The 19658-nt window shown below is 40.0% G+C and overlaps 1 non-coding gene across 1 annotated transcript; it reads right to left on the bottom strand.

Moving 5' to 3' along the window:
• Positions 1–1970: 1970 nt before the first annotated feature.
• Positions 1971–2044, bottom strand: TRNAR-UCG (transfer RNA arginine (anticodon UCG)). The gene has a single exon. It is a non-coding gene; the product is annotated as a tRNA-Arg (tRNA).
• Positions 2045–19658: the final 17614 nt, after the last annotated feature.

Genomic DNA, 19658 nt, shown 5'->3' with positions numbered 1-19658 from the left:
TATACCATAGGGTTTTATGAAAGAAAGTATGTGAGTACGTATGCATGTATATAAGGTATATATGAAAGGAGTAATAGAAAACTAAGGTATGAATATGTATCTTCGGACGCGTATGAGTAAGGTTATGAATGTATTGTATGTTAATTGATTAACTAGAACTCACTCAGCGTAGCTGACTTTTAGTATGCATGCAGGCAAATAGGTTGAGGCGGCTGGCTTAAGGAGGGACACAGGGCATGGACTGAAGAGACTGGCATCCATGATGAAGTGTTATGACTGTTTTAATTAATTATTTATGAAAAGACAATTTATATGTTAAGACAAGAATGAATGTTTTGTAATGTGATGTTTGAAGTTTTTAATTATTCCGCGAAGTTTTTAATTTACTCTGATTTTAGAACTGTGTTTATAAGTAAATCCAACACCAAAGTAGGGTTACCGGGAACGGGGCCTTACACCCGGCACAACGCGCCGTGTAGAAAACTAGTTTTGAATATTTATAAAATTGTTATGCTATTAATAACGATAATCCTTAATAACCTATACAAATTATAACTATAAGAAAATTAAGGGGGTGTTTGGCCTAGCTTTTATTTTTTAGCTTATGTTTTTATTGGATAGAAGCTTATAGCTTTTTTTTTTTCAACCATTTGATAAGCTCCTTTTATGTGTTTGGATGAGCTTATATATTATAAGTTGATAAGCTCTTTTCAAGTGTTTGTGTTAGCTTTTTTTATTTAGCTTATATTAGGAAAATGACCAAAAAGGGCATTGTTACATATTATCACATAACTTATATTTATATGTATCTGCTTTATTTTTATGAGTTATACATCATTTTTGGATAAATTTATATCGAGAATGACGCAAAATTTATACAAAAATACATTAATATTCATAAACATTCATCTTTGTTTGGCTAGATCTCATACAATCATATCTCTAACTGCATTCATGTATAAATCATCTATTCTACGTTGTGTACTCGTGTCTTCATCTGTTTCATTAATGTCACTAGACTCTCGACTATCAATACCATTATTCTTTCCATATATTTTTTTTCATGCAAATAAATTAAAGGACCAGGCTCTGAAGCCTGAAGTGTTTAAATCTTATAAACTGTTAGCTAATAAAATACCAAAAATGTAAATAACGGGTGTGACTCGAAAACTGTTTTTATCTAAGAGTTAATATTAAACCTCTTGAAATAAGATTTTATGGTTTAAAATACACTCTGGGTAACTTTCAATATATAATTTACAACTAGTATTTCGACCCCGCACTTCACGGCGGGTGAAACCATTCGATCAACTAATTGCCTCTTCTTCGAATATCCACCATTTACCTATTATTAATTATGCGTCAATAAGTTGTTAAATTGTTACAGTAATAAGTTGTCTCTTATTAATTATCCACCATTTGCCTCTTAAGCCATGGGGTATACTTTAACGCCTAACATAGGTTAGGATGAAATGACACTTTAAATGTGTTTTTCACGGGTTAAAATGAACAATATGCATTAATTATGTATTAATTACTAATTGATTTGTTAAAAATTAATATGAGTGAAATGGAGTTAAATGGATTAAACCATTTCCTTTGAGGGCAAATGAGTAACTTAACACCCTTACACAAATAAGCTTCCTTAAATAAACTTAAAAACCATTTTCCAACTAGCTTCTATAAATTAGCTTATATAATCTTATAAGCATAAGCTTAAAAAGCTAAAACAAATACCAAACTAAGCTTATTTTATAAAAAAAAAAAACTAAAAAAGCTATAAGCATGTTAAAAAAAGCTAGGCCAAACACCCCCTAAGTTGATTTAAAGTTAGTGATTTTAAATTAAAAAAAGAAACAACTAAAGAATATATTAGATTATATTTAGAAAGAATTGAAAGTAATTTAAATTTTAGATTTGAAACACAAAATTTCAATTGCGGTTAGCATGAAAAAATTGAAAAAGCAAACCAACCACAGTGGGAGTCGAACCCACGACCTATTGATCCGAAGTCAAACGCGCTAATCCACTGCGCTATGCGGTCTATTCATCTCATTCTAAACCTATTACTGGTATTTAAAGAAGATAAATTATAAAGTTTATGTTTCACACTTTATTTGCTTTGATCATTAAATATGCCCTGTAATATCATAAAAAACACGCACTATTTCTTTATCTTGATTAATATCAAGCTCTCGTGTGATGGATATTAGACTTATGAGTTATGAGCAGTGTTGTAAAAATCGCTAGTCGGTAGTCGGGCGATGCGGTGATAACTAGCGATTAGTCGGGATTAAATCAAATCGGACTTTAATGTATATTTTTCAATTAAATATATACACGCATATATTTTTATATCTAATTTTCAGTTTTATACATACACAAACATATTTTGGTTGGAAAGTGTCTAGAATCTTGCCGAAAACCGATGGGTTTTGCTGAAATCTCGCTGGAAACCACCGATTTTGGTCGGAATCTCACCCGAAACCACTGATTTTGATCGGAATCTCGCTGTAAACCGCCAATTATGGCCGGATTTGACCGTTGACTGATTAATTAGCCAACTAGCCCAAAATTAATTAGTGAAGTACAGACTAGCGATTAATCGATGCCTAGTCGAGATATTTGCTACACGGCTTATGAGAGGGGTGACCCTAACTCCTGACAAATGTTACATAGAGATTAATATACACTTGTGACGTGTACTTAACTTTGTTAAAAAAAAAACTAAAGTAATAAGCAAATTGGAAACCCACATGTTAACATTTTTCATGTGAGGTTCTCTTTTCAATATATGGCACATGATAATGTCGACTCTACTTTTTTTAAAATCACGTTATTTTAAACTATTGTTAATACCATGTTATTGTAGGGGTATGGTACTAAACCCGGCTTACGGCCTTAATTTATTATGTCTGGCTTATTTAATTATATGGATTAATACAATATTATTGGGCTGAGGGGGTTTTGTGGAGGTAACCCTAACTGGGCTAGGCCCATTAGGGTACCATGATGGTGGCCATGAGGTTCCCTATATAACGAGGTCTCCACCTCCTTTTAAGGGTTGTTGTTCTCAATAAGAGCCGCCACCATAACCATTTTTGTGTCTGTAAACAAGAGATCCTCGAGATTTCTTAGCAGTCACCTCCACACCCCCAAAAAACCATTGCAGATCTCAAGCTACCGGAGAAGAAAATCGAGTCGTGGTTCGTTCATCTCGAAGACCGGGGAACATCGTCATGGATCAGGTCAGATTCATTTCATGTTTCTTCATTGGCGCCATCCGTGGGACCGGCAACGAACCACACTTCGTTTTTCGTCTCGGTCCTCCGATCTGTTCATCAAATACTCTAGATCTGCGATTTCTTCTTTCAGATCTGTTCTATGGAAGTCCAAAAATCCGCAGATCTGAAAATATTTCTAGATCCGGAAATATACAAGGAGAAATACCACCAAACTTTGGGGAAAACCCTTAGATCTGTGTTTTTCTAAGTGAAATATACCAGATCTAGTTATGATTTTTTCAGATCTGGGTTCGATTGAGCAATAGTCACATTTCATATTCATAGATCTATAAATCCTTTCGGATCTGTTGGTTTTTACATAAAACCTACCTGATGTGGATATTCAAAATCTCTAAATCTATGAATATATTTTATAGTGTCATACAAAATAATAATAAAAAGTAATGAGGGCACTGTCTCATACAAGGGAACAAGATCTGAAAAGGTGACAGGAGGTCATATTGAAAGGCACGCACATGCTTTGCCTTGATTAGAGCACCAAACTATTAAGGGTTGGAAAATTGACAGAAAAATTGGTGTGCTCGCCATCCGCACTCCGGCCTCCGCATAACCCATCCGCGGTACATAGGAGCATCTTCCGCGGATAACATAAACAGCTTCAGCAAGCAAAGTTCCCGCAAGGCGTTATCAAAGCCTTGAGGGTCAACTTCAGCTTCCACAAGATAAGCTTCCGCGAGCCGTGAGCAAAGTTCCCGCGAGGAGCAATCAAAGCCTTGGGGGTCAACTTTCAGATTCTGCATGCGCACTCCCAGCGATTTTACTCCGCCACAGCGGGTTGCATGCGCGCTCCCGGCGATTTTACTCCGCCACAGCGGGTTGCATGCGCGCTCCCGGCGATTTTACTCCGCCACAGCGGGTTGCATGCGCGCTCCCGGCGATTACTCTCCGCCACAGCGGGTTGCATGCGCGCTCCCGGCGATTACTCTCCGCCACAGCGGGTTGCATGCGCGCTCCCGGCGATTACTCTCCGCCAGAGCGGGTTGCATGCGCGCTCCCGGCTATTGTACTCCGCCATAGCGGGCCGCATGCGCGCTTCCGGCGATTCTACCCCGCCATAGCGGGCCGCATGCGCGCTTCCGGCGATTCTACCCCGCCATAGCAGGCCTCATACGCGCTCTCGACAATTTTACTCCTTTTGGTGAAAACCCTTAGATCTATGTTTTTTTTATTCAGACCTGAGTTCGATTATGGTTGGATGTGTTTGTGAGGTTGTACCAGAAACGTCAATGGCGGTTGGGTCATATACATTAAAATGCGGACTAACACCAGCCAACACAGGCGATATGCGCTCTTGCGAGTGAAATCGCTCCCCGAGTGTCAACTTCAATCAACCGCGGATCAAAATTGCTCCCCGCAGATCAACTATAATCTCACGCGGGTCATTTTTTGCTTCCACGTTGCGAATGAAGCTTTATGAACGCTAAGGGTCACTTACCGCGGGTCACATGTGTGTTCCTTAGAATAAATTCCAAACAGCTGGAGGTCACCCACACACGCATATCGGTGCTCCTCCATCACCACCGGAGCAACTAAAGTTAACAGTCTCGGAAAAACTCCGCCACCGCGGAAATATCCATGCTCCGCCGTGATGCATGCGCGCCCGCGAGTCATCACTCCGTCGCCATGCATGCGCGCCCGCGGAAACCACCATGTTGGTCGGAAGACGACTCCATGCCTTCGGTTTTACGCAGAAGACTCCGCCTCAATGCATGCGCGCCCGCGAGTAACCGCTCCGCCGCCATGCAAGCGCACCGCGGATCAAAACCCCTTGCGGGTTGGAAGACGGCCCCATGCGGGTCAAAAATAGTACAATATGAGCTTGGAAGACGACACCATTCATGGGCGCCGTGCTCCGACATAACAAACTCTGACCAAGGCGGGTCACCTACAAGCTCCGCAGGTAAGCACTCGACCACCATTCATGTGCGCCGATGGGTTCCAACAATACGTCACCATGCATGCGAGCTAAGGATCATCGCGTCACCGTGCATGCATGCGTGTCCCGCTGATCAACTCTACGCCGCCATGCGTGCGCTTCCGCAGATGAACAATCCGCCGCCACGCATGCGCGCCATGCACATGTTGTACTCCACCGACATGCTTGCGCGCCGCTGCTGATAATACACTACGCCTTCATACATCATGCGCGCAGCCGCGCGTCAACACTTCGCCGCCACGCCGCGTGCCGCCACGTATCAGCACCTGCTGGCTGACAATGCCACCCGCGGGTCATAAAAGCGATCCGCCTATCAACACCTGCGGGCCTGCAATGCCACCCGCGGGTCATAACCGCGATCTGCGTATCAACACCTGCGGGCTGGCAATGCCACCCGCGGGTAGAGGTGCACAAATCGGTTTTTTTGAAAAAACCGGTTCGGTTTTTAACCGGACCGGTTTTTTTTATCCAGAAAAAAACCGGTTCGGTTAATAACCGGACCGGTTATTAACCGGTTATTATTGCTGAAAACTCAAACCGGCCAAACCGGTTTGGACCGGTTTAGAAACCGGTTAGAACCGGTTATTAAACCGGTTTTTTTATAACCGGTTTTTAAAAACCGGTCTAACCGGTTAACCGGTTTTTTTTTTTTTTTTTTTTTTTTTTTTTTTTTTTTTTTTTTGCTTTAGGGTTTAGGGTTTCGTTGTTAGCATTCTTTGCTTGGAAGATTAAAAACACATAACTTTCATTTATAGCTTTTACATTAAAAATACAAACATTAAATCGTTATCGCATATTCGTAACTCAAAAATACAAACATTAAAGAATGTTTAGACACGATTACATTAACAAGTTGATGTTTGTTACTCATTTTCTTCGCTACCCGATCCCGAGCTATTCCTTAGGTAATCGTCGTACGCGGCTTCTTCATCGGTCATTGGTTGAGTGTGTCCTTGATTGACCTCGTCTTCATACAAGGCCGCCTCATAGTCCATTTCCCCCTCGAGTGAGCGTTGATGTTGTGCCCTGTCTAAAGAGTCCAAGTAATCCTTGTAGCAAATCGACATCTCTACAGCTGGTGGAGTGAGTCGAGTCCTCCTAATCGATATAACCCTGCCAGAAACAGAAAAAGCAGACTCCGAAGCTACCGTGGAAGCTTGGACCGTTAGTAAATCTTTGGCCATGGCGGCGAGGATCGGAAACTCATCCTCCTTACCTCTCCACCAAGCCAGCAAATCAAGACTTCTAAATTCATCCGGAGTCATGTGTTTCACAAAGTTGGTACCACCATACCTTCCAAGTTCACTGCTTGGGGTGTTTACCCTTTGACGTTTACCGGCGTCTTCCCAAATCATGTAGTACATCCCCATTTCAAGGTCGGTTTGGGATTGGGATTGGGCAACAGCTCTTAACGAGTCATGAATTTGGGAAGACGACCCGTATCTTGTAAGGTAAACATCATACATGTTTGCCAAGGTGGTGTTGAAATCATTCTTTAAAGTTTGGCTATAATAGGGGTTTTGATCGTCGTTTAACCCTAGCTCATCACAAATTTTTTCTATTAAAGCTTCAACACCACCAACATTGATGCAAGGGTTTAACGCAGCAGCACAGGTCAAAACAGCGGGTAGTTCTTGAAAATATTTTTTAAATTTTTCTTTCATTTTTACACCCATATCAAAATAAGGTGCACCCCTACAATGAAGGTCACTCAACTTTGTGCACATGACAGCAATTTTTGGTAAAGCAATGGGGCTTGTTGGATAGTAAACCCCGGATAAACTACTTGTGCAAGATTTAAAAATTTGAAGAACCTCCGTAACGATCTCAATCAATAACCAGTTTCTAGGATCGTACGGTGCACATTTACCCCTATTTGACAAAATTTGATGAAACGCAATTAACGATTGTTTTTGTTGGATGGCTTTCTCAAACATTTCACAAGTCGAGTTCCATCTTGTTGGACAATCCCAGTTAGGCCCCAACCATTGACAGTTAGCTTCTTCACAAAATTTTTTGTATCTTGAAAATGTTGAATTGTTGCTAAAAACATCTCGTAACATTCTTTTAAAATTGTTTCTTTGCGTTTCGATCACGTTTAACCCATCTTGCACGGCCAAGTTGATAATATGTGCAATGCATCGGCTATGAAAAAACGCTCCATCACAGATAGGTTTATACTTTAATTTTAAATGGCCAACCGCGGCCGTATTGTTGGACGCGTTATCAAACGATATTGAAAAGATTTTATCTTCAATCTTGTATTGTCGAATGACTTTATCCAAGAGTTTAAAAATATTTCTACCCGTGTGCGGGTAATCAAACAATTGAAACGCAACGGTTCGTTTCATCATTTGCCACGACCGGGGGTCAACCCAATGAGCCGTCACACAAATGTATGAGTCGGGCGAACCATTAGGTACCGACCACACATCCGTGGTTAAGTTCACACCAGTTTGTAAGTTTGAAAAGTATGAAATTAGTTCGGATTTAGCGTTTTTCCATGCTTTAAGCATATCTCTTCTAAGGGTCGAACGACTTACGTGTTGGTAGCGTGGTTGAACATACGTTTGCATCATCTGCGTGAATTGAGGGTTGTCGAAGTGGTTGAAAGGAAGTGATTGTTGAATCACAAAGTTGCCAAACTGTTGACGTACCGCTTCAAGGTCGTACGTAAACACCGTTCCTTGATTCGTCATCTCCGGCTGCGAACTACTTCCGGATTCGTCCTTCAAGACCTTGCAAGAGGGCTTTTCTACATGAGCTCTTAAACTGGAGTTTGCTTCTTTGTTATAAAACTTCAAACAATGTTTGCATCTAGCTTTTTGGGTTCCGTTAGACATTTCGCATAGGTCGAAATGTTGCCAAATATCTTGGTTTCGTTTCGTGGGGATGACCCGAACGACGGTTTCTCCCGTGTTCGAGGCACCCATGTTGACCGATGAAGCAGCACTTTGGGAGGCCATGATAATCGACTACGAATTAAGAGTGGTATACTCAAGTATGAAATAAACGACTACGAAAGAAGAGCGTTTGGAGTTGTATAATCGCGTATGAAATAAACGTTTAGAGCTTTTGGAGTTGTATAATCAAGTGTGATCTAACCAATACCCAACCTAAACTATATATAGATGTTTGTGGGGGTAAAATGGTAAAAAAACCAAAAAAAAAACGGCTAAAAAACGGTCAAAAACACAAAAAAAACGGCTATAAGGCCGTTTGGTAACGTTCGAAAACCGGTTAAACCGGTTATTAAAAAACCGGTTAACCGGTTTTTTTTATAACGGTAATAACCGGTTATTTTAAAAACCGGTTAACCGGTTTTTTAATAACCGGTTATTAAAAAAAACCGGTTTTTTTTATAACCGGTTATAAAACCGGTTTTGGGTCCAAAACTTATAACCGATACGTAAACCGGTTACGTAAACCGGTCAAACCGGTTTTTAAAAAAACCGGTTTTCGGTTAAACCGGCCAAACCGGTTCCGTAACCGGTTTTTTTGACCACCTCTACCCGCGGGTCATAACCGCGATCCGCGTATCAACACCTGCGGGCTGGAAATGCCACCCGCGGGTCATAACCGTGACCCGTGTATCAACACCTGTGGGTTGCCAATGCCATCCGCGTAGCAACATGAACACCTCGCCACCGTGCATGCGTGCAGCCGCGGATCAACACTCCACCACCTGTGGAAGACTTCGCCACGATGCATGCATGCGTCCCCGCGGATGAGCATTCCACCATCATGCATGCGCGGGCCGCGGATAATGCACTACCCCGCCATGCATGCATGCAGCCGCGGATCAACATTCCGCCACCATACGTACGCACCGCCGGGATCAAGACTGCCACCATGCATTCTCGCCAGCGGGTCACCATTCCGCCGCCATGCACGCGGGCCCGCGGATCCTCACTCCGCAGCCATGCATGCGCGCCCGCGGAAACCACCATGTGAGTTCGAAAGACGACTCCATGCTTTTGGTTTTACGTAGAAGACTCCAACGCCATGCATGTGCACGCAACCCTCTACCATGCTTGTGCGCAACTCGCCGCCATGCATGCGCGCTCAACTCTTCGCCATGCATGCGCACTCAACTCTCCGCCATGCATGCGCGCTCAACTTTCTGCCGCTATGCATGCGCGCCCGCGGATCACCACTCTGCCGCCATGCATATGCGACCTTGGATCATCATTCCGCCGCCATGCACGCGCGCCCGCTGATCCTCACTCCGCAGCCATGCATGCGCGCCCGCGGAAACCACCATGTGAGTTCGAAAGACGACTCCATGCCTTTGGTTTTGCGCAGAAGACTTCGCCGCCATGCATGCGCGCCCGCGAGTCACCACTCCGCCGCCATGCAAGGGCACTGCGGAGGATCAAGATTCTGCTACCATGCATGCGCACCACCGGAGATCAAGTCTCCGCTTCCATGCATGCGCAGTGCCGAAGATCAAGACGTCGCCACCATGCATGTGCGCCCACGAGTCACCACTCCGCCGCCATGCATGCGCACTACCAAGGATCAAGATTCCGCTGCCATGCATACGCGCCATCGGAGATCAAGTCTCCGCTTCCATGCATGCACACCGTTAAGGATCACCCACCACCTCCGCCGAGGAGCCGCGCCTCTAACTAGTTAGATCCACGGAGTCCGCTTGTCTGCACCGCGCTTGATAAAAAGCAAATTTTACAAAGTATAAAATGTCCAAGAAAGTTATACACGTGCGAAGGAAAAACCCGTTTATAACCGCAATCCGGGTATCAACACCTGCGGGTTGGCAACGCCACCCACGGATCATAGCCGCGATCCGCGTATCAACACCTGCGGGTTGGCAATGCCATCAACACCTGCGGGAAGAGAAGTTAACCTCGGACTCCGGCAGGTTAAGTTATTGATGGCATGTTAATCACTCATGGCGGGACCCTCTCGTTTCGCATGCAAGCTCTGATAGATCAACACAATATTCACCAACAATCACGGTAATCCAAAGCATCTGGTGGACTGCCTCGGGCTCCCGCGAGCTACGTGCAAAACTTATGGCGAATGAATTCCACCACTATGGCTTCCGCAGACCACATGAAAGCTCCGAGTAAAACTAGGACGGGTCGATTCCGCCTCCCGCAGGCATTATGCGTGCTCCATACTCCCTCTAGTAGACCAACTCCACCACCAGTCACATGTGAGTAGACGTGCTAAAAGCCGTCCGTGGCAGGTCATATACGCGGACTGCAAGACGTGACAGCCGCTCCCGCGGGTGACATAAGCGCTCAGATATTCCAGCCCCGGCACAGTGCCACCGTGAAACACTAACGGCGTGTCATCTGGGCACTCACGAAGATCAACTAGCAACCATAAAGAGCCGCATGCGCACTCCCACAAGTTAACTTCAGCCATCATGGATGTATCGCGGGTCATTTCTGGCTCCCGCAGATCACGAGAGAGTTCCATAGCGGGTTGATTCGCGCCATTCCGCGTCCGTAAACAACTTTTGTGGGTTACTACAGGGGCTCGTCACGCTTCCGCATGGATGAAATTCACTCTACCACCATCATCGGGGACTGAAGAAGCGATCTGGATGTCTTTAGTATGATGAATGAAGGTGTTTTCTTGATGTATGAGTATATAGGATTTGCATGAAATGGCACAAAAAGTGCTTATATTAATGCAAAATATATGGCTACGCGCCAAACTTAAAGGTTGGGAATCCTAATAAACCCGCTCGGCTATGCGTCGAACATTAGGTTGGGCACACCTCATAATTCGCCTAAGGATGGAAGACATCCGAATATATAGGTTGGGAATCCTAATAAACCCGCTCGGCTACGCGCCGAATATTAGGTTGGGCACACCTCATAATTCGCCTAAGGATGGAAGACATCCGAATATATAGGTTGGGAATCCTTATAAACCCATACGGCCATGCGCCAAACTTAAAGGTTGGGAATCCTCATAAACCCATACGGCTACACGCCATATTTAAAGGTTGGGAATCCTTATAAACCCATACGGCTACGCGCCAAACTTAAAGGTTGGGAATCCTCATAAACCCACATAGCCACGCGCCAAACATAAAGGTCGGGAGCCTAATAATATCCCACATGGCCACGCGCCAAACATAAAGGTCGGGAGCCTAATAATATCCCACATGGCCACGCGCCAAACATAAAGGTCGGGAGCCTAATAATATCCCACATGGCCACGCGCCAAACATAAAGGTCGGGAGCCTAATAATATCCCACATGGCCACGCGCCAAACATAAAGGTCGGGAGCCTAATAATATCCCAAACGGCCACGCGCCAACGTAGGTTGGGCACACCTCATAATTGGCCCGAGGATGGGAACCTTGTAATACATCCACTTTTAGTTGATATGTTTTTGCAGGTTCGGCTACGAGTCGCACAAGCACCTATGAAATTATTATTATTATCTGGCCGTTTGTGCCTCCATTATTATTTTGAAAACAAGTTGGGATAGTCACCCTGCGTAGAAGAGGCCCTTGTGGGCCAGTCATTATCATCATATTATAGCTCATAAGCCGCAACTCGCGTATGCTCCATTATTTTGTAGCTCGTAAGTCGCCTCGCGCGCAAGCTTCATTATTTTTATAGCTCGTAAGCTGCCTCGCGCGCAAGTTGCATTACATTATTATCGAGATGCGCACTTTATCTTTTATCAGGCCCCGCGCCACTATTGTTATGATGCGTGCTATATCTTATTCATGCCAGTGCACCATTATTATCATAAGGACCACAACATGTCACCATCATGGAGAAAACCTCTCAAAACTAAAAGACAATAAAGACAAAGCCGAAGAAAGGGGAAAAAACCGCCTCATATCCTAACACACCTTATGAAGTCCAGCGCTCCACCTAAACGCTTGCACGCCTAGGAGCAACACTGGACTTGGGGGGCTTGTAGGGGTATGGTACTAAACCCGGCTTACGACCTTAATTTATTATGTCTGGCTTATTTTATTATATGGACTAATACAATATTATTGGGCTGAGGGGGTTTTGTGGAGGTAACCCTAACTGGGCTAGGCCCATTAGGGTACCATGATGGTGGCCATGAGGCTCCCTATATAAGGAGGTCTCCACCTCCTTATTAAGGGTTGTTGTTCTCAATAAGAGCCACCACCATAACCATTTTTGTGTCTGTAAACAAGAGATCCTCGAGATTTCTTAGCAGTCACCTCCACACCCCCAAAAAACCATTGCAGATCTCAAGCTACAGGAGAAGAAAATCGAGTCGTGGTTCGTTCATCTCAAAGACCGGGGAACATCGTCATGGATCAGGTCAGATTCATTTCATGTTTCTTCCGTTATCATGCCACGTATTCGGTTATTGAATCGGCTTCTTACCGGTCTACTGGTTGGACCAGATCCAACAATGGATTGTTGTCATAAAGAAGTTTAAGCTAATATATAATTTCTTAGAATAAATAAGAAACAAAATGTTAAGAAAATGTGGAACTAAAAGAAATGAAAGAAAAAAAATATATTTAATAATAACTTAAAATCGTGTCCCATCATAAGTCCACGAAATTCTATCAAAGAGATAATCACCAAATTAATCATGTTCAATAGGGCTGAGCACGGTTCGGTTTAGTTTAGTTCAGTTTGGTTATTAGGCGAAAGCCAAACTGAAACCGAAGTAATCGGTTATTTGAATATGCAAACCGTTCGGTTTTCGGTTTTTCGGTTAATTTCAGTTTTATTTCGGTTATGTGTTGACATTGAAAAAAATTAAAAAACGAAAATGCATACTTTAAGCTTGTATAAGAACGTATTAGAGTACCACAGTCCACATATATATTGAATTCGAAAAACAAAAATAGGCACGTGTTACGTGGAACTATACGAATACAAAGTTACTAAATAGAGTTTAAAAATTAAAAAGCATTAAAAGTTTAGTCCCAATCTTCATTCATCATCTTATTTATTTATCTTAAAAGTTTAGTCAATTACTCATCATCTTGATAATTTTTATCATCATCAATCGGTTCGGTTTTGGTTTTTTAAAAATGGATAACCGAATCGAACCCCCGAAATTTTGGTTTTTAAAAAAAACAAAAAATTAACCGTCGGTTAATGCTTAGGTTCGGTTTTTTTGGTGTGGTTTTTTCGGTTAATTCGGTTTCGATTTAGTTAATTCGATTTTCTGGTTTTCTGCTCACCCCTAATGTTGACCAAGATGATCAACATCAATGACTTTTTAAAATTGCTAATGAACCAGAGCAAAACATGTGTAATTTTGCGCATCAGATATGAGACTTTAATCTAGCATATCACATTGCCACATGAGATGACCCTGGCTTAACAAATCACCTTAATATGTGGCGCCGTGACGAAATAGAGGGACAAATGTCATGTTACGACTGGCCTAATTAGTTGGTAATTAAAAGGTAAATAGGTCCATATAAACAACCTTTCCACAAAGGATCCATGCAAACAAGTGAACAACCATTCCGAATATCGGTTACAAAGTGTTCGATGAAATGCCTCAAACACAGACAACTTCAAGGACACAAGAAAGCTTGTTTTTCGGTTGATGTGGTGTTGTGCAATGGCTGATACCTTGTAACACCCCGGCTTAAGCGGAAACGCCTGAGTGTAACGTACAAATTGCTCAAACACACATGGCACTATTAAGTGACCATAATAACATTAATTCATTAAATTGCCAAGTACACAAGTTTAACAAATCACAATACAAGTTTAAATCACAGATAAGCAATAATAAAAACAAATGTCTCGTTTATTAAATAACCTAGGTATTCTAAGCGTCTTCTAGTCCTTCATCCTCTAATCACGGTACCTGTAACATATGTATAAAATATGGTCAACTATAAATATAGCTGGTGAGATTTCCACAGTTTAAATACTACGTAAAAACCATACAATTCCATGAAAACTTGTGAAAAGCACATAAGGGCTTTATACTCGATGCAATGGACCTGAGTGTAAAGAACAAACGAAGGTCCTTTCCAGTTGGGGCTACCAACGTACTTGGATAATGAGGTTCCTTTTCCACTCGATACAAATAAACCTGAGTGCAAAGGGGGGCGTATGATCATACTTAATGAGACAACCACTTGAATTCCACGTGTATAACAATTAAACAAATAAGCACACAAGTCCATGATTGAATTGTAGTTTGTAAGTAATCGAAGTAATAATTCTTGAATTTTATAATGGATACATATGCTACCCCAAAACATTAAAACATTTAAAAAGGGTTGTGAAAACTCACCTTTGTAATTAAAGTAAGAGAAATAAGAATGATTCGAAAGCGTCAAAGGAAACCGAAGCGGTCAATCCGTACAAACTGTAAATAAGAATAAACACGACTTTTAATAACTATTCTAACGGGAGTTTAGGGTTGATTAATAGCATGAATAATTTTAGAAGTTAGTTATTAATTTATTATAATTCATTACAAATTTTATGGCTCTTTGATTATTAAATTATTATTTATGTTTTAACGGCAATACGACTTTTAGTACGATTTAAGCACTTTAATGGCGAGAAAACAAGGTTTATATGTTCGAAAAGCTTGAACTATTGATTTTAAGTTATAATTGCAATTATTGCGTTGACTAGACGATTTTTAGGAATTTAAAGTTTACTTTACGTTTATTAAACGATTTTTAATAGCGGCTTACGAAAACGATGAACTTGATTTTTAAATGTAAAGTCGTGAGTTATGGTTTATATTTAATTTAGATAACTTTTATTTAATTAAAAAAAGGTTTTTATAAATTTATTTTGATTTTTTTTAATTGATTAAAATGATTTATTTATTATTAATAAACTGGAAAAAAAATGTTTAATAAAAAAAATATGGGATTGACCCGGGTTTCAAACCCAAGTCTTGGTGTTATAAGTTTTGGGTATTATCCAACTGGTCTAGACGGGACATTCGTTAAGATCATGGTTTTACATATATATATATATATAGTATCATATTTTAATGGTTTTAATTAATATTAATAATGATATAAACAGGTTATGAAAACAAGAAAGAAATCGCGATACAACAGACTTAACCAGTTGAGCTGAGTGAGACATTCGTTATAGCGTCAATAAAGAATATATATATAGTATTTTAGGTTCTTCTTCTTCAAGAAGAACCCTAGATTTTGTAATTGGGTAATTCGTTCTATGTTTGATCAAATTAGTTTAGGGTTATTGTTTGTTGATTCAACGCCATTATAAAGCATATATCAATTACCTTTTAACGTTTTGATTTGTCGGAGAACAAGGGTCGCCGGAAAATTTAAGAAAGAAACTCCCAATTACAGAAACTCGGTGTATTAGAGGGGGGATTAAGAGGATGAGCAAGTTGTAATGAACCTTGGGAATCTATTTATACAACGAGGTGGAGCGTATACGCGATATTTGCATCAATGGTGAATCCCGTAAATTCCGGCGACGATTACGGGTCATTCCGCGGTGAATAAACGCAATTAATTAGTTGGATATCGCGTTATATTGGCGGAGAAATATTTTGATACAATTTTATTGGTTTACAAATAAGTTTTAAGGGGGTGTTTGGAATCGCCGGCGCCGCCACCGGCGAAGGCGGCCGGAAAAACGGGGAGAGGGACGGGGTGGGTTGGGATTAGTTTATTTTATTTTTAAAAAGTTACAAATCAGCACCTGGACTATTTGAAAGTCTTTAAGAATAGATTTAGTAATTGTATTTACAGTTTTGCCCTTGAACTTATAGGTTATTATGATTCATGATTTATAATTAGGATTTATGAATCATTACGTATTTAACCCGTATGGCTTGATTAACGATAAGACTCGGAATCTTATAAACCAATTGAATACAGAAAATGAATGAACAACGTTGAACATTAAATGTCGGGAACGCTTTTATTAATAATAAATAAATAATACAATACATTGAAACGACCTAACGGGTCGGGTTTATAAATACAAATACGAATAAAAAATTGACGAATATCACATACCTTATGCCTCTGCTTCAACAGGCAAATTGAAGTTCATATGGACAAAACAATCATTGGTGGGAAACACACCAACTCCCACTTGTTGGATTAATATAATCCTCAAAACCACTCTATCTTTGGGCAGATAATCGGAAAACATGTCTCGTAGTTTGTGGGGTTTTGGTGTGTTTGAAAATATAATAATGGTTTGCAAGTGTTTTAAGATTTTAATATAATGTTGTTCTTTTGTCATTTTGAACAACAAATCATTAATGTTTTAAAATTTGACATGAGGGTGTGAGTTGGAAATCGAAACTCGACACTAACATGAATCAATGTAAGGCCAAACCAGTACGTTCGTGTACACCTAGGTTAGGGTACACCTGATGGATTTGTATGTTGACTGTTTAACCCGTCTATTTTATTACCTTTTCAAATATGTTTTACTTTATAACTTAAACTTATCAGATTTTTTTTTCCAAAATCTAAAGGTAAAAGAGAAATTAGCATAACGTTTCATAATTTACATGTGATTAAAACAATCTTATTATCATTATTATTTATATAAATTCGTAATCTTAAGGTATTATATACGAATTCACATAAAAATATTTGGTTAAATGAACCGTGTTGTGTTTGCATGGTGCGTTTGAGCGGACATGGAAGTGTTTTACTGATTTCTTTTATGTTTAGGCTTGTGTTCGCATTCATAATCAAGAAGCACGAATAGTAAGTTGTTAACCCATAAGTAAATCAGTCTAGGTTAACTGATACAAAGCTAAAGTTAAGTCGATATCCCAACGGTCCAAACAATTTAAAATAGCACTTTTGATAAATATATTTATTTACGTAATTGTTTTGAAATTCTACATGTAAAAACTTTTGTACCCACGTTAACTACTATTTATTATAACTTCTTTCAAACTAATATACTAACAAAAAATAATAATAAGTTAAAGACACTTTTACCTTTATCAGTTGATGTCAACATATATTTCTTTTAAAAAGATTTAACTTTAGTTGTAATTGCAGGAGGGGAAACACGTGCGTGAGACAAAAGTGTCCGTGGTAACCGCAAAGACATGCGCATATGTGGCCGCACCCAACGTTTGACCACCCACCGTTTGGTCGTTGTGTGTGGGCTCCACCCAATTTGGGTTAACTACCAAATAGACGATGGGTTATTATTGATTTGGTTTGAGCGGTGGATGTTTTTCAATGTTTTAAAAAACCAGTATTTTACTCCTACCAGATTTAATTCAAAAATGGTATAATAGAAATGTATCGAAGGGTTTAACCAGGTTGAATAATTTACCTTGTAATTCCATATAAATACAATTTTAACTCAAATAATAACCCAAAAGTACATCAGAAAATATCATACTTATACCAAATATCACACATGAACAACGGTCGAGTCAGATATAAAGTTTATACTTTGTATACGAAATTAGTAATTACAAAAGATGTAAATAAACCAACACTGGACTTGCATTTGTATGATACAAAATTAGTTGATTAATGAATCATCGTTTTCGGTGTTTACTCGTTTCAATTTTATCCCGCTATGTTAAAAGTTATTTTTAGAAAATATGGGCCGCACAAAATATCAAAAACTCTTGGGGTTTAAAATCGGTTTGCCGGTTTAAACCTCTATTTAAAAAAAACGGTGGTACGATGTTCTAGCAAACCGTCCAAAATATCGGGCTCTAAATATCGGTTGCCTTACGAAAATCCGGTATAGCCGGTTCAACCGGCCGACACGTACCGGTTTTTAAAACATTGATATTTTTATAAAACAGCTCGACTAGCAAGACACTAGAGCAAAGCAGAGTACAATTCCGAATAAGTCATCTAGACATTGTGAAAATAAAAAGCGTTACTACACTAGTAGGGTTAATCTAAGTTTGAGGCCTTCATTCTGTTTTTGACACATAAAAACATAGTGTAGTCTTATTTACAAATTTGGATGGATGAGTGTTGTAGTTGTTGAATATTTAATCGTTATGGGCTTTTCAAATGCATCGTAGAGACCTCCACCATATCGCACTAGCTAACATCATAATCGGTTAAAAAGAGTCCAGAGAGTATGAGAAAGCAATGTAGTCGACCACTGTGCTTCCCAATGGATTGGAGAAGTTGTACACAAGTAGGCTTGCTCCCAAATCACCGTTGCAAAAGAGCTTTGTAACCAGGAGGTGATCGGCACACTCTCAAATCACCTACCAGTTATCAGGTCACACGGAGCAGTTTCCGGGGAAAACCAATTCCCTGATTTCTCCCATTTTCTCCAAAATCGGGGGTGGTGTTCCCACCTTTCCCCGAATAAAAAAAACACTGACAAGTCCGGATTTCAACATTTTTCTTCACAATTTGCTAATCAAGGAAAAATTAGTGGTGATTTTACAGATTTCCGTGAAAAAACCCCCCCAAATCCTCATGCGCGGGTAAGGTTTCTCCCATTGCCTTCTCACGAAGACCACTCCTTGTCATGGATAACGAATTGGGCTTAGACGTTTTCCCTCACAAGCTGTCTACACAGTCATTTCCTCTGAAATTAAAATGTCACGTGCCAACATTGTCGGTGATTACGTGGGCTTGCCTCGACACAAGGACACTTTTCATGTTCATTTCAGGATTTTCTCATTGGTAAACGTTCAGTTTGGTGATTATTACAGTTAAAAACATCTTCAAACTTCATATGAAAGAAAGTGTAATGTGAATGATATTGGAAAGAAATTCATTTTCATAGAAAAAAAAACGAGGCCAACCATGCTTATGCAATGAATGGAGGAGAAAGACAAAAGAAAGAGAATTACTAATGTGAACTCCCATTTTATTCTCCTTATTTGTACACATATTATAATTTCTTATTTAATAAACTATCATATTGGAAAAAAGTTAATATGAAATAAAAGTTTTTTTTATACGGTTGCAAATGTTTTCCAAAACAAAAATTTTCTTTTCTTAATGATGACTATACACTTATCTATTTTTTTATTACTTCATCTAAACTAGATCAACATAATAAGTTACCACATACCAAAATTTAATTAGAGAAAAAAGTCTTTACCACTTCATAAAAAATCAAAGTAACATATAAAATTAAATTCAACGATAATAACTATTGAAATAACAATTACATCAATTTATTGAGATATTTACACGCAATAAATTGCTTTATACTTATTACTTAAACGTTTTAATAAATAATAAATATAAGTCTATAAGACTATAACCATTGACCCCTTAGCGCCCTTTAGCAATACCACCATATACTTGCTACCATGCGCTGTATTATATTATAAAATGCGCCCACCCAACTCTTTTTAAAGCACTCTGTAGGGATACATTAAAAGCCAGTGGTATTTGATTTTTGCACGTTCACCTTCACCTTCACCTTCACCTTCATCTTCATCTGTTTAAAGAAACCAGAGAGTAAATTCTTCTTTTAAT

Source organism: Bidens hawaiensis, unplaced genomic scaffold (assembly GCF_021521415.1).
Source record: "Bidens hawaiensis isolate Kalapana, Puna unplaced genomic scaffold, B.hawaiensis_p1.1 tig00029930_1, whole genome shotgun sequence".
Lineage (NCBI taxonomy): Eukaryota > Viridiplantae > Streptophyta > Magnoliopsida > Asterales > Asteraceae > Bidens > Bidens hawaiensis.
This window is presented reverse-complemented; position numbering and strand designations above follow the sequence as displayed.